We start from the raw sequence: 6,455 nt of genomic DNA on the forward strand, positions 1-6,455 counted from the left end.
CATGTGAAAAATAAGAAGGAAGACCAAACTAAATATTCTATGATCATAACTCACTCCCAAAGATGATATTACAAATGATAATAACTATATAGTGAAAAACTAAATTAAGCAAGAATGTAGAGCCAGGACCCTGTAGCCCGATAAAAACTTGTTTCTTCACTTTGTCTTCTTCCTCCAACCGCTTTAAAATATCTTGATACCTCATCAATTCTTCTTCGATCTATTGGACCTTGTTGATGTAGTTAAACCTTGTCTCCTTCTGTTTTGCCACTCTTATTGGTAGTTGCCTTAGAACAATCTCTTCAGACACTTTACCATCCCAACTATGCTTTCTTCCATGAGTCTTCTTTTCTTGAATCTACTCCATTGTTGCCTAGGTGAAAGATCTCCATCCCCAGCCACCTTAGCAAAGCATTCATCCAATACTTCATTCTTATGTTCTTCGTTAAATATGTCAATGCCCAAATCACCACCAAAAGCTTTCAATGGATCTTTCACGAAAGCTCTTGGCTCATACCTCTTGGCCACTATTCCCATAGGCTTCCTTTTAGTAGGATTATAGCACTCAAAGGTGCACTCGTTTGAGCCACAAGTTGCCCCGCGGTTAAAGATGGAAGACCAATGGCACAACTTGGCAAAAATGCCGGGGCTACTAGACACAACTTGCTGCGCGTTGGAGGGGAAGAGACCCGCCCCTCCTCCTCCGCCATGTCGCCCAACTCTTCACACTCATACCACCTTAGGGTTAAAACCAATCGGCCATGGACAAACCCTAATTTGGTGCTCCTTCCCCTTGTGTGTAAGTAGGTGACTGACCTTGTTAGAGCATTTCTTGTTAGAGCATTTACAAAGTCATCATATTGATCAACCCTAATAAGTAATTGTCTAGGGGAAAGTAATCCGATCAAACAATGCCCCATGATGCCAAACACATTCAGTAGCAGAGTTCTCATTGTTGGTAAATCCGACGCACCTGAAGAGAGCTTTACCACTATGGGTTGATGAAGCCCTTCCTCCTTAGCAAGTTCTTACTGTTCATCCATTGTAAACTGAAGTGTGGGAATACCATGGATAACTTCAATAGGTTTTATATTTGTTTTGAAAAAGACGACTCAATTGGTTAAGGATTTAGGCGTATGGCCTAAGAAACTTGAGGGTTAGGGTTTGAATTGTGTTTGTTAAAGTTTTAAGAAGACTCTCCCGTAGCCAAAGGCTGGGGAGAGATGGTGGCAGTGATGGAGATGGTTAAGTCGCCACTTGTCACGTTCCAATTTATAGAGCCATGAAGGCACTGACTCCCCCGAGTCAGTAAGCCATCCACAACTCAAATGAAAGCAAAAGAAGAGAAGAATAGTGCGGAAATAACATACAAGCCTGTTACACCTCGTAGTTTCGTATGTTAAGATTCGTCGTATGTTGGTCGTTCTAGTCTTGGACTGGGATTACCTTTGAGGTTATATGATACTAAACATGTTCATGTTATGTATGTGAGGTTTAAGTTCATGTTTAGTAAGTATGAGAAGGACTAGAGGTTAAACGAATCGAAGAAAACGAGTTTGTCGGAAGAGCGTTTTGATGCCCCATTTGACGGACCGCAGATTGTTTGACGGCCTGTGAAATGGTGGCTCCTCCACCGTAAATAATCACAGAGAGGTCATGTTAGTTGGAACTTTTGGCGCTCCATTTGACGGACCGCAGACCGTTTGACGGTCCGTCAAAGTGGCCATCAAATTATGTCGGCGGGCTTTTAAGTGAGGCTTTATATTTCGTTTTCCCTCATTTGGATTCATTGTCCTCCCATTTCAGACCCTAAGGATCTCCAAAAGCCTCTCCCAAAGTTCATAAACTAATCAAGGCCAAACCCAAGAGAATCAAGAGATTCAAGTGCTAGAAAGCTCATTAGGGTTAGTAAAGTTCAAGTATCTCTTTGGTGTTGAAGTTGGAGGTTTCATCCTAGTGAAGTAATTTGATCCAAGATTGTTCTTGTTTGATTAAGGTAAAGTTTCATCTCTATTACATGTTCTTGAGGTTGTTTAATTGTTATACAACTTGATTGAAGGAAGAAAGTGAAAAAGGAAGTTCAAATATGGATTAGAGACCATGTTGAGTTTATGGACTGTTTTGATCATGTTGTTGTGGTGTTATTGAGATGATTTCCTTGTAGTTGGATAGTAGTTGATGTTGTTGTCATGCTGTTATGATTTTTCTAGAAGGGTATATGGGGAAGAGGTGCATAAATACCGTATATGAAGTGTAAATTGGATCAAGTTTGAGGTGTAACTTGTAATACTTGTTAAAGTAAGTATAAGGGGCTTGTATGGGATTCTTGTTGTTGTTGGATGCTGTGTATGTTGTTGTAGCCAAAGAATAAGGGGAAATTCTACCCCTTTCATTTTAGAATCTAATTATCGTTTGATATACGCGATATACTAGCGCCATCTAACTTCGTATGTGCATTCCTTTGTTATAGGGTTGGGACACTAGTTGTGGGAAGTTCATTGTTGGATTGCTTAGACGACTTGAGGTATGTTAAGGTTAACCTTCCTTCTTTTGGCATGATCCTTATGAACAGAACGTACACGTAACGTTATTTCATAACGATTCTACTCTTAGTAGCTAGGGATGTCCTATGTTGATTCATGTTCTAGAATATTGTTTCCAGTAATATCTTCAGTTTCAGTAAGATTCATAGAGTCACTTATTGATGGAAATGCCTTCTCATAACGATGTTCGGAGGTGTAACGACTTTCCGTCACTCCGACAGATTCAGGATGTACTCTTATCATATTCTTGCATTGCATTTCATATATATATATATATATATATATATATATATATGCACACACACACACACATATGTACAGACCTATGACCCCTCAGGCGTTATATACGCACATATTATGTATTATATATATATATGTATGGGGTATGGGAAAGGTGACGGCGTTATATACGCACTACCACCTGATTAGCTGGTCACATGATGATGATGATAGCGATGCCCACAGAGGCCGATATGATACGATGGGATGCCCACAGAGGCTTGACAGGCGTTATATATATATATATATATATATATATATATATATGTATGTATGACCCTTATGCATGCATGCACAATATTTATGTATATCATTGGCCCACAGAGGCAATTCAGACATACAGGTTGTACTCATTTCATCATATGTTCTCTTATGTCTCTTACATGTTACTTTCATGCCTTAAATTTCATGCCTTAAATACTCAGTACTTTGTCTGTACTGACGTCCCTTTCCTGGGGGCGCTACGTTTCATGCCTGTAGGTTCAGGTAGATAGGTTGACGATCCGCCCTTGTAGGCTGTTGTTCAGCTGATATTGGAGCACTCCTCTTGTTCCGGAGTTGCGGTCTAGTCTTAGTACGATATTCTTTTATGTGCATATGGGTACGGCGAGGCCCTATCCCGACCTTTTTATGTCAGATATTCCTGTAGAGGCTTGTAGACAGTCATGGTATAGTTAGACTTTATGTGGCCCTTTGGCCTATATTTTTGCTGTATAGTATCGCACGTTGGCCTTGTCGGCTTGCATAGTTTTTGTCCGGTTTAGTTGTATAGTGCATTTTCTTGGGCTCATTTCTTTTTCAGCATATCTCTTGTATGATTTGGCAAATTTTCATCTAGTGACTCCTGAGGTCCACTCTTGTTGATGACCATTATAGGAAAGTATACTTAGCGGTGCTCAGCAGGTAGGGCCCGGGTGCCCGTCGTGGCCCACCAGTTTGGGTCGTGACAAAGACAATTTTAAGTCTTAAATAACCTCAATAACATAAATGCAGAAATAAAAGTACCACCATCCCCAAATCAGGTGTCACTAGTAACAGAACAAACTAGAGTATAAGTCTAGGAATACATCCCGAAAATACATAAGCTATCCAGAAATAAAAGACAGAAAGTAAGGATAGCTGAAGAAGATCCGGTTCCATGGATCACACTAATGGCTCACCTCGAATCATCTTAGATGGTCTCCTCAACTGCCAGAAGCGTCCAGAGATCCACTCGTACTAGGAATAGAATCTGCATACAAAAGGGTGCAGCAGGTGTAGTGAGTACGGGAAAACAATGTGTACTTAGCAGCATCGTTGACCAACCCGAATGAAAATCGAGACGAGGGTTGGCCTATGATTACTACTTCCATACTTAACCGCTATTAGTTCACAACATAATAATCACAATAATCTCAACATTATCAGTTTATAAGCCCAGGTGAAAGCTCCTAAACCACAAATCTGTCAAGTTTCCCAGTAGGCATTTATTGTACATCAAGCAAACCATAACCAAGAAATCAATGGGATAGCGTGATATGCAATGCAATGGAAGGCTTTTTTCTATCTCCAGGTACACACACGTTCGAACATAAACGAATCATGACCCATGGGGGACTCGCGAGGTCCATATACCAACCCGACATTCTTAGATTTCCAGATCACATCGGGTCCTAGCCGTATTAGGCTTCCAATCACAATACTCGGCTCCATAGGCTCACATTACTTATCATATAGCCAATCTGGCGCACAATACCATCATCACTCCATCCGGAATCATTTCCCATCGGACCTTTCACAAGTATCTTCAAAATGCACATGAGATATTATAATAAGCATGAATATGACATGCAACACAACAAGCCATCAAACTAAGAAATAAAGACTCAATATTTTGCTCTTTTTCCACTTTTAAACGAGTATTTAGAAGTGATGAGAACACATAATCACAATAAGATATGTAATAAGCATAGAAGCAACAAATAGGGGACCTCATATCCCAATCACAGACACAATCAATCTATGCTATCAGGTAATTCCCAAAGCATGGCATTCAGACCGGACTATACAATGAAAATTACGCGAATACCCTTATCATGACACCGGTATCCGATACAAGTGCTCGTCACCTCACAAGTATCGGAACCCCCTTATGTTACCCCATTGTCCCCTCTTATTAGTTCAATTTTAACCAACCAAGATGCCTTAGTTAAGCTTCATAGTCTCAACATGCCTGTAATAGGAGTCCGAAAATCACAACGATGCCTTGCCCTTTCATGGAGCCTCCAAGTGATCCCAATCTGTTCAAATACGGGTTATACGTAAGAATATGAGTCAATCGATACCCATATTACTCTATGAAATATTTGGGTCTAGAAAGTCAACCCAAAAATTACGTTCTATACCCCGAAAGTCAAATCCATAATTTCATAGAAAAATCGGGTTCAAGAAGGTCAAATTATTATTCTAGGAGGTCTACGAATCCACTAATACCCATACTAGCATACTTAAAATCCGAAACCAAAAAGTTGCCCAAGATAGTATTCCGAGCCATGAAGGGCAAAATGGGAAATTCATTCCATAAATAGTTTACCCATGATTTATAGAGTCTATATCTCAAAAATCATTCAAATCCAACATCAATTTCATGCTCAATTGAAGAAAATCTTAGTTTAAGCCTAGGGTTCATAAATCCCCCCTCCCCCCCCAATCCTAATCACGATTCCTTGCATGAAAACCCATAATAATCTGCGATATAATCGAAATATGAAGATCATGAACTTACCCAATGGATGTAGCTTGCAAAATCTTCCAAAATCCCCTTAGACCGACCTCCCAAATGCCAAATATGTGAATGAGGGGTCAAATCAAGAAATGGGGTTTTAAAATCTGTCCAGGTGGTAATCCTTCTTAGCGAAAGCCATGCTCCCTCAAGAACACGGCCATTGACCCGACTCAAGCCCACGCGAACGCGACCATCCCATTGAGAACGGGATGGGTAAGTCGACCTGCCCAGACCCAATTTCTTCTTCGCGAATGCGATCCCTTACCCGCTAACGCGACCCTCCTGGCCCACTATGTTGGCGCAGAAGGAAACCAGAAAACGCTGAAACCAAAAAAATCAGGTTTTTTTGCTGTTTCGCTCTGAAAACCCGAGACTCATCCAGAACCTCCTGGATACAAACCAAATATGCATCTTAGCTATAAAACACGCTACGAACTCACTCGCGCACTCCGAATTTCCAAAAGAGGTTATCTTGACCCCATCAACCCCAAACGCCTTAAAACTAGGATTCCAACCAAATGACCAAAATGCCTCCGAGTCCCTCAAGAACCGAACCAAATACTCTACCAAGTCATAATCGATATTTCGGATCTAATGGAATCGGCAAAACTTATAGAAAGACTCATTTACCCCCAATGTTGACCTTGGTCAACCATCCACTTATGAATTTCCAAAATTCCATTTTCTCACTCAAATCATATTTGAATTCCTGGGGAGTCGCGCCACCCATCCCCACAAGTCTTATACACTCTAATGATGCTAGGAAAAGGGTTAACAGGGGTAAAATAGTCAAAATGACCTAACGGGTTGTTACACCACCATGTTTCCAAAAGAGAAGAGAGAGCTGTAGGGTTTCAGTGAGAGATAAC

This window comes from Lycium ferocissimum, chromosome 4, assembly GCF_029784015.1.
Source record: "Lycium ferocissimum isolate CSIRO_LF1 chromosome 4, AGI_CSIRO_Lferr_CH_V1, whole genome shotgun sequence".
NCBI lineage: Eukaryota > Viridiplantae > Streptophyta > Magnoliopsida > Solanales > Solanaceae > Lycium > Lycium ferocissimum.